General features: G+C 33.2%; 1 long non-coding RNA gene across 1 annotated transcript; it reads right to left on the bottom strand.

Annotated features, from left to right (window-relative positions):
* Nucleotides 1-8,037: 8,037 nt before the first annotated feature.
* On the bottom strand, nt 8,038-9,191 carry LOC110871438. The gene is made up of 2 exons (XR_002553735.2): nt 8,938-9,191; nt 8,038-8,516 (listed from the first exon to the last, which is right to left on the bottom strand). It is a non-coding gene; the product is annotated as an uncharacterized LOC110871438 (long non-coding RNA).
* Between the last annotated feature and the right edge of the window lie 1,258 nt (nt 9,192-10,449).

The raw sequence follows: 10,449 nt of genomic DNA, 5'->3' as shown, positions 1-10,449 counted from the left end.
AATCACATTGGACTCATAGTTATATTTAAATAAAGCTTTCATTTATTATCATTAAATGTTACAACGTTACAAATAATTCACAGTGTACAACGGAAGCATAAATCATTCGTTAAGTGTTTATAAACCACATGTAGAAGCCATTAGTCTTGTATTGTGTTTCCATGTATCTCGACCCATGACCACTCCAGCTTCCCAGACAGCAAGTTCCAATGATATGCACCTAAAGGCCTGCAAGGCATGTAACAACGAATCAACAACAAAGTTGAGCGAGTTCACAGTTGGGTGTTCATTTTAAGTTGTTTCAAAAACATAGTTTTTCCTTAGCTGGCTTACTTGCCGTGGGGGTTACCCCATAGTTGAAATTATGATTAACCAGTTCCTTCTTTCCCAACCATAACCAGTATCTTTATTTCCCAATCCATATCCATAATCAGTGGGGGCTTCCCCATGTGAACCACTAGACCCGTTTACCATATCGACCACTGACTAAAGTAAGTTGGTGCCCTGACGTCAATGTCTATCATCATTGACTAGTGCCCAGATCCATTAGTTCACGCCCGTCCTCTGCGGCACGGTGTGAGGCTTGTCAAACCTAAATAGCGCTATCTAACTAATGACCCGCTCGCCATTGGCCCGACGATTAATTTGATATAAAAAGGAGGGACTTCATGATAGAGAGTTTTGGTCTAGTATCCGTGTTGTCACCCTTCAATAAAGAGGGTGTGTACGTAATCCCCAAACCATGAGATTACGCAGGTTCCGATTATATTCTTATCACGTGTTGCCACCCTTCAATAAAGAGGGTGTGTACGTGTCCCAAACCAGGAGATCACGCAGTTTCATTTTAAATCCTTTACCCATTCCCAACCCTTGGGAATCCCATGCCTTGTGGAAAGTGTGAACTCGCCTTGGTTTGCTCGGTAAGATTAAAGTATGTGTTTACAGTTTGATCAATCCAATCCTAGTATGGCTCCAATTCCAGTCAGTTATTTTACTCACATAAATCACATATCTTCATTATGCAAGTAATGTACAAGCTTGGCACATAATATCACACCAGTTATAATTGCATATTCGGGTCATACGTATTTTCCACATTACAGGTTCATTCATCGTAATGACGCACAAAACATACATATAATAACATTCTTTAACCTGTACACCAGTTTAATTAGTTAGCATACTATATAAGAATTCATTAATCAAGTTTGGCTCGATAAACCTATGGTCCAAACTACAATCGGCCCAAAGGAAGTAAGTCTTACCCAAAGTATCCAGCCCAACAAACAATGCCAACACATGGGGCTGCTCGGCCCGAGTCCAGCCCAAGCATCTAACCCACCTCGGCCCACAACACAAACATGTATATTTCATTATTGTTAACTAGGCCCATATACATTAAGACTTAGGCCCACCAATGCATCCCAATTTAAAAGTTGCAGCCCAATGAATTCATGATTTAACAACATTGTGTGGTCCAAATTTACTAAACTAAAATATATATGTGTGTTCGACAATTGTGTGCGGCCCATTTAATAACAAATAACAATCCCCAATCTCATTTATCATTTATAGGTTACACAATGTATTAAGAAATCAATTTAATCAATTCAATAAAGGCATATGTAAATCTAACAGCTAATCATGAGTGGCATATTACAACTCAGCATATAAACATCCTTATCATGTAATATAATCAAACAGCAATCATGTTTCATGGCCGATTACATTCCTATCTTGCTGGCAGTCCTTAGTCAAATCAATCATCATCATGCATGCATCTGTATCACCGATTCATCTAATAAACATACCAATTGATAGCACATAAGGTAAACATCCAAAGTCATCAAACAGTAACACACACATGGATCGAACAAACTGTCAACTATTACACAAGACCAAAACACAGGTACAAAACTGCCCGAATGGTGAGGAACATGTGGTTGTGCGACCCAAGACTGAACCAGACGAGACCCGAACCGAATCTGTTGAGTGGTTGCCTGAGCCGAACCCGACCCACATCGAAACGAACCCGCTGGAGTCTGACCATCCCAGACGAACCGAAACCAAAACGAACTCGAACCCGAAGCTGGAACTTACCTGGCATAGTCACCACCGTCGTTGTCATCCTTCACCATTCATCACAACCTCGTCATCATCGACTGTAGTTCATCATCATCGTTATCATTCCGTTACCGGTGGGTCGACGTAAAGACAACCAGCATTGACCGGACCTGAGAGGGGTTAACAGAGAGGACAAGGGAAAGACGGTGTATTATCAGTGACCGGCTGTGGACTTCATGCCATGAAACCGAGAGGAGATGAGGGAGGCAGAGCTGTGTTCATGGCCGGTGAAGAAGGAGGAATCAAGGGTGTGCGACGGAGAGGTCGCTGGTGAACGGTGCCGGCCGAACAGAGTTTCTCCGATGGCAGGTGTGTAATCGAGAGAGGGAAGAGGGAAATGGTAGGGGTGCATGCGGTTGATGTGTGTGTATTATGGGGTTTAGGCTAGGGTTATGGTATTGTTTATATAGGCAAGGGATAAGGAGTTTAGTTAAGTTGGGTTGGGACTAGCCCAAGAGCGTGAACCCGTTATATGTTTATGTGTCTCGCTAAAACAAACAGGCCTGATTATTTAAAATATAACAATAACTAAATATGTAAAGAAACGAATCTTTCTTCACGTGTTATTATTATTTAATAAATAAATAATAATAATAATATTAAGTAGTAATAATAATAACAATAAAATAACTTGCTCTCGATTATTGGGACCGGGAGTACGGGTTGTTACATTCTCCCCATATTACAAGAATTTCGTCCTCGAAATTTGAGCTAAGATATACGATACGCGCTTATTTATAAATTCGTTAATAACTTAGTTTTATACGTAATTACATGGAATTTCACAAAACGAATATGCAAGTCACATAGCACATAAAGTCGTGTAGCACGCAATTCACATAACATACAGATTCACGTAGTCTATATTCACTTCGCCTAGCATAGAATTTCTCATAATTAGTTATTCATTTGTGATACGATTCCTTGAGTGTCTATGAAATTTTGAGACCCTTGGTTTACCTGAACTTAAACGAAAAGTCCAAGTTAACAGGGTTTGTGTTTACACTGTGAAGGCCGAGTGTTACAGTCTTCATCCTCTTCTCTATATCTACAGTTTTAGAGATAGAGAGTTGAGAGAAAGTAGACAGTGATATTGAAAGGTTGATGTGTGATGGGAACCTTCATTGAAACGACGATGTTGGAACAATGATACTTGAACGATAACATGTAAACATAATCAACAAACTTTCGAACAAAGAAGTGTAATCGGAGATTAGCGGCTGAATCACGAGAAAGATGCATTTGAGAGGGAGAGATACGATCACAGATGTGAGCGGGAGAGATTTGAATGTGGAGCCAGATTATTAACCATTATTTATAGGATTAGAATATATGGTTTGAATTTTAAATTTTGAATGTGGAGCCAGAATTTTGAATCTCAACAGATATTTATTGAGAACCGGTGTTTGATTATAAAATGTTGAGGGCAGATGTTTAAACAAAAGTTTAAATGTTATTTGATATGGGCAGACATTTCCCTCAGCAGACCTTTGCATCTTAAATGTGGGCCAACTTTGAATTTTAAAGTCTTTTAATATTAGGCATTATGATGTAATAATGACATAAGAAAAGCCTTATTGGACATGCTCTCCTTTTATAGAAAGTATAGATAGATATATTCTAGCAACAACATTTTCAATCATAAATAAGTAATGAAAATAAAAGTTCATATTCTATTCTATATAGTTAAGAGTTTGAAGTTACGTATACAGTAACTTCAAGTTGGCCATTATTTTTTTATTTTGTTTTTTTAGTATTTTTTGATTTTTTAACCTTTACACTTCTATAGTTAGTATTAATACTTAAAATTTTTTAACTTTCTGAAAACCTTATATTATTTTTTACATATTTATTTTTATGTGTATGTCAGTATAAATTCAAGTTGGTTATGTTTCTTTGAAAATTGGTAAGCTCGGGTATAATATGTTTTTTTATGTACGTTTTTAGTTGGTCTACGTTTTGACATAAATTTTGTTTTATAACAAGTCGGGTCAAATATAATACGTTTTCATTAGACTGTATAAGTTCAACTTACTTTACGTGTCGGTGCCACCTCAACACGCGGTACCTTTTTTAACTTAAAAAACATAATTTTGTACTTATTTTTATGTATATGTATAAGTTTAAGTTGGTGTTCGACGTGACGTAAAGTTCTTCGAGAAAATTTACTAGTTTATCACAATAACAAATTCATCATATTTACTATACATGAGTAATTATACAATAAAGTTATTTAGAGTTTAATTTGACCATATAGCATTTATAATTTATATTATATAGAGGTGAATTTATTTAAATAATTTAGCATTTATACTTCTATCTTTTAAAATTATTTAAAATATTATTCTATATTATAAACATGTCAAACACGATTAATTTATGTTATTTACAATTTACCAAACAATGATCAATAATAGTAATCCTGTTACCTATAAATTACTTTGTTTTATATTAAGATTCATTTTTTTTAACATCAAATGTTACGTCTATTCAACTTTACACCATTAAGAGTAAAATACTCACTTGCATAAGTTTGAATTTAAGACATATTTAGTTATAGTTTTATCTGATTTATTGGACTTCCTTGTCAATTATAAATCAATCACCCAAACGATTTCCTCAACATCTTCATCATAGTAGATCACTAGATCTCATTTTCATTAAGTTTTGGTAACATTTTACACAATTGACTACATGTGGTGTTGTGGTATGATGTTTAGAAATATTATAAGATAAATAATAACGATGACAAAATTTATATATGTTGATTTTTATAATTTTAAATATATTGAGATTTCAATTCAAAGGGAAAAGTCAATGGCTAACCAATAATGTCTTCCCCAAAGGTTGATTCTTTGAAGATAATTTATATAATATAAATTTATATAATATAATTATATTATATTATATTATATTATATAACATAAATTTGTAACATTTTATTGCATTAGAGATTGTATATCAAGCTTTGTGGGTATGTTGTGTATCTCATGGTTGTATATATAGCTTGTATTAATTAACAAGTTATTTATGCATTGATTGTTGTACCATATGCTTTGTGAATATGTTTTTTGTTTCTTATTAAATTGTTTTTTTTTTTTTTTTACTTTTAATCCCTATACCTTTTATCTTTTACAATTTAATTCTAACACTTTTTACTTTCAAATTTGATCCCCTATACTTTTCATCTTTTACATATTTTTGTGTTACGTTTCGGTCTAAATTTTGCAACTTAACGCGCTGCATGTGCGTGTGCGATTTAACGTTTTTACGTCTATTTTGTATCATTTAACGACCCCATCGTAACGCGTGGATCCTATATCAACTTAGTTAATCCTTTTTATGTTTTACGTTTCGCATTAACACTCCGCAAGGGACGTGCGTGGTTCAACGTTTTTAGGTGACACTTTTCATTCGTTTTTTACGAGTATTTCTGGTGTTGATGGTTACTGATGGTGGTATGACATTGGTGTTACTTGGTACAGTTTAACCTTGCCGCAACGTGGGGGATTAATAATACTAAATAATGATTAACATGCATTTTTTCTTTTTCTTTTTGAGTAAATTGCGTTTTTTGTCCTTGTGGTTTAGTTGTTACTGCCATTATTTAAAAAATCTAAATGTCTTTCAATTTTAATACCAAGGTTTCTATTTTATTGTGGTTTTAATTCACCACACTAACTCCATCCAATTTATAGCTAAATCCTTGAGTAAACTGCGATTTTAGTCCCTGTTGTTTGGTCCTAGTTGCAATATTTTACAAAAATGAAATATCTTGCTAAAAATACTCTATGGTTTTTAATCTTTGCATTTTCAATATAATCACTTGACTGCATTTAATTTTTTTAAGTTAGAATAAAGGATATTTTAGCTTTTTTTTTTTTTGTTTAGTGCACTGATAACTGTCGTAAGGGTCAATCAAAAATCTAAATAAACTATATAAATAGCATAAGTAGGGTATCGTATCCACGGAGAATTTGTTGTTAGTGTAGAAGATTTTAATTAAAACTAAACTTATCTAAATTGGGGGTTTGATTAATTTATTTCAAAAACAAGAAAAGAAATTAAGAAAGTTGTGATCAATATGAGAAAAAGCAACCACCACTCGGAATCCTGATTGTCCGTTTTAACACAAAAACCCGTTTATAGATTCATAACACCACATAGACATGGCTTTGGGATTAATGAATTTGATTAATTATTAGAGATATATAGTTTTTAAGATTCACCATACAATCTAATAATCCGTTTGATTATATCAATTACCCACCAATTTACTAACCCGCTAACTACGCAAGGAAGTTGCCAATACGCTTGATAAATGACAAACAATTCAAATATAATAAACGTTTCACAAATTCAATACAAGTAGTAAAGATTTACCAGTTAAAAAGAATCCACAAACAAAGTTCAATGAAAACTGAGACAATCATTCATCCGAGTGGAAGTTACAAGCATTTACCCGCGCATGATTATCTTCACAGCTTCAATCTTGATTGGGGATGGATTATACATGAGAAAACCACTTCAAAGTTGGAAGAATGGTGCTAAAATTGCCCTCTTATTCGTATGAGACGGTTGGAGAAAGAATGATACCCAAAAAACACAACATGGCCCAATATATAAGTTTTCCCGCAATTGGAACTCACGGCGCGCGGCACTTCCCAAAACACCTCCCGCGTGTCGCGAGGGTGTAATAATTAACCGACTTAACTTTAAACCCTCAGGCGGGTCGAGGAACCTTATCCAGGTCTTGTCGCGTATTGCCTGAGTCACAATGTTGGCTTTCTCATGCTACCAGCCCTGTGTTAACCTGCCAAACCCGTTTTTTAACTCGTTTTCTCTCGTTAAGCCTTTTTAACACCTGTTAAGCGAAAAATACCAACACACAATAAATATATAAACAACTACAACTTAACATGTTTAACGCAATAAAATTAACGTAAACTACTACGAAATACAACGTGCTTTGACCCAACATCATGCACAATTTTTAAAATAAAAAAACACAAGCTTATTATAAAATTAAGTAACATAAATAATTGAAAAGTAAAACAAGCATATTAACCCATAACCCTATTCACCCTAGCCAACAACCACCAGCCCTCGTGGGATCCAAAATTACTATGATTTATTATGAATTGAGTTTCCTTTTAAATTGGTGTATAGGCATTATGCCTACAGGAGATGGATATGATGAGATGGTTTCGCTGGTGACACGATGATACTTCAGTGGTCCGTCAGTGATCCAAATTTGTTGTTAAAAAAATATATGTGAACAAGATAAGTAGTCTATTTGTTTTCTAAATTAGTATTTCAATCAGTTAATTTAATAAAAATTTTATGAAAATTTGTACCATAAAACTATTTGAAATAAACTCTATAATAAATATTATTGTAATATTTTTAAAACCATAAATCACATATGAAAAGAAATATGTAACATCATGACATAAGACAAACATTTTATTTTGGATTTTTTTATTCTTTAACTCTTAATTATTTATTTTATGTTTTGTGTTTTACATTTTTAATACAAGTATAATATAAAGTGTAATTTGTTCTTTTTATTTCAATAAGGTAACATGATTGATATAACCTTGTTAAGTGATTGGATTGAAAGTGCAATAATTATATTTTATAAAGTGTTTTGTTAAGACTTTTTTTTTTTTTTTGTAAAATATTGCAATTTAAATCAAACCATAAGGACTAAAATTGCAATTTACTCTAAATCCTTGTCATATGAGTTGGATGGAGTTAGTATGGTGGACCAAAAACCCAATAAAACAGAAACTTTGGTATTAAAATTGCAAAAAATTTGAGTTTTGTAAATAACAGCAATAACCACTAAACCTTAGGGACTGAAAGTGCACTTTACTCTTTTTTTTTTAACGGCAACAAAGAAACTTTTCATTTCATCAAGTTTATGGCAATAAATCATTAGCAAAAACATAACAGTGCATACACCAAACACATGCTACAAAACCTTACACACCAATACAACGTAACTGAAACTCTCGCCATTGATCTCACGTAAGTTCAGTCGCCTTTGCTAGACTCCGAGACCAAAAAAAGCTGGACAATTCCATCTCTTCCAGCATCCTAGCGAGATTTATTTGTTTTTTTTTATTGAAAATCAAGTCATTTCTATATTTCCAAATACACCCGATAGCCGTGTGCGTGATTAGCTGCAGTATTTTCTTCCATTTGCGCGAGTCCCTCAAATATCGATGTAAGTTCAGGAGGTCCCTAGCCTCGAAAGCGAACACTGGAGGCAGCCTACACCATGTCGAAACCTGGTCCCAAACTGCTTGTACAAAGCCACATGAAACGAACAAGTGGTCTCCTGCCTCTTCCTCTAACTCGCACACCCGACATCTCCGTGACCCAACCTGGATTTTTGAAATTACATATGTTAAATAAGATTCCTAAAATCGGTCATATTGATGTGAAACAACAAAATGACGTTGCTATTGAAATCATTGGTTGAACTATAGGGTTTGGTGGGCTTGTTGACACTTTATATCAGTCGTTTACACTATTTTTTTAACAGTGAAACTTCTATTAAAAATAGAAACCGGGTCAAAAAAAAAAAAACTTCGAAAATTAAAAGATAACATCCTAAGTATTAAAATCGGACCATCTAATCCAATCGATGTTACAAAAATTAGATCTACTTGTTATCCAAAGATAAGATTTCTCTTTGACGAGTTCCGCTGTCCTATTGAAGTAGTATTTAATAATGATATTTTAACCTCGTTTTTCTTTTGTAAATTGATTCAAGATATTATCCGTAAAGTAGATCAAACTTACGTGTTTTCCAAGATTGATTTCTTAGGCTATAATATTAGCATTATCATTCAATGGGGGAGCTAAGGTGGCAGTGATAAAACACCGCGCCAGAACACCCCCCCCCCCCTCCAATTCATCAAAAATCCAACAGGAGTGTTAGGAAACACTGCAGGTCATCTGGATAAAGAATTTAGGGAAGATGTGGGGATGGAAGTTGATGTTAAGCTATGAGGTGGCGGGGAACACCACGCCTCTATTACTGCATGATGCGAGGAGTGGGGAACCCTAGGAGCATAACATGTTGCTATTATATTATATACTATATAAAATTATATTATATACTATATAAAATTGAAATGATAAATAGTACCCTAGTATATATACTATACATAATTGAAATGATAAATAGTACCTTAGCGAGTTAAAAGATGCCACTTGGCCCTCATTTTTTTTTGTAAAATTTCAATTTCATCCCTTATTTAAACACAACTCTTATAGCAATTTACATCAGCAATTTGATCATATAACATGCTACAGTTTATACTTTCACAGTGAAAAATCAACATGCATTTAAGCTTAAATAATGATCTTCTAAATTGTTGGGTATAAAAATTGCTCCCAATGAGTCATGTTTGTTGGAACAAAATGAAGCCTTAATTATATAAAATTGTTCATGTTGTTGAATCATTTTGCTCGATTACCATCTAAGTGAGTTGTTTGTTGAGCTTGAAATTCCTTTCTCGTATGATGAGTTTGAGACGATTTAACTTTAAAAAATATAAAATTTGAAATGTTAATGTGAACTATTAATCCTTAAATTAAAGGTAAATGCTGATATCTTTATAATTTTTCAATTCAAGCCGGCTCCTTAATTATGTTTGAAAAAAAGTTTAAAATAAGGCGGCTAAGAATCTTTTTATAAGTTAGTTATGTTTAAAAATAAGGCGGCTAAGAATCTTTCTAGAAGTTAGTTATGTTTAAAAATTGATAAATACGACTAAGCATACAATTTTGACATGAAAATTACGTGGCCATTATTTGTGAATTGGTCTCAAATGTATTAAAATTTAAAAGGGATCTTCTATTGATTCTCATGTACTTGGTCACATATTTGGTCTTATTTAACAACTTGATATTTTTTATTCCTATGTAATAAACAACGTAAAACGTATATTTTAAAAAAAGTTGATAAACAGTGATTAAAAATTAAAAATTTGGAATATTTAGTACATTGAAAAACAAATTTACAAACGAAAGTTTGTTGATATATACTGTGAAGGTTTGATGCATCATATGAAGGTTCTAATGGCACAAAATCAAATATAATGGTTTTTATGTCACCGAATTAGAAGTAAGATTAGATGCACATCAATACATAAGTTAGTTTCATATTCTAGCATGTTGTGTTCATGTATGATCCACAAGAGTTGACAAATGTTAAAGAAGATGAGTCATGAGATTGAATATGGACAATTGGAAGATGAAGAATAATAGAATATCAAATACATAATAACAAAACAAAAGAATGGTTCA

The sequence above is a fragment of the Helianthus annuus genome, chromosome 8 (genome assembly GCF_002127325.2).
Source record: "Helianthus annuus cultivar XRQ/B chromosome 8, HanXRQr2.0-SUNRISE, whole genome shotgun sequence".
In the NCBI taxonomy this organism is placed as follows: Eukaryota; Viridiplantae; Streptophyta; class Magnoliopsida; order Asterales; family Asteraceae; genus Helianthus; species Helianthus annuus.
Note: the sequence above shows the minus strand (reverse complement) of the source record. Positions and strands in the feature narration are given on the sequence as shown.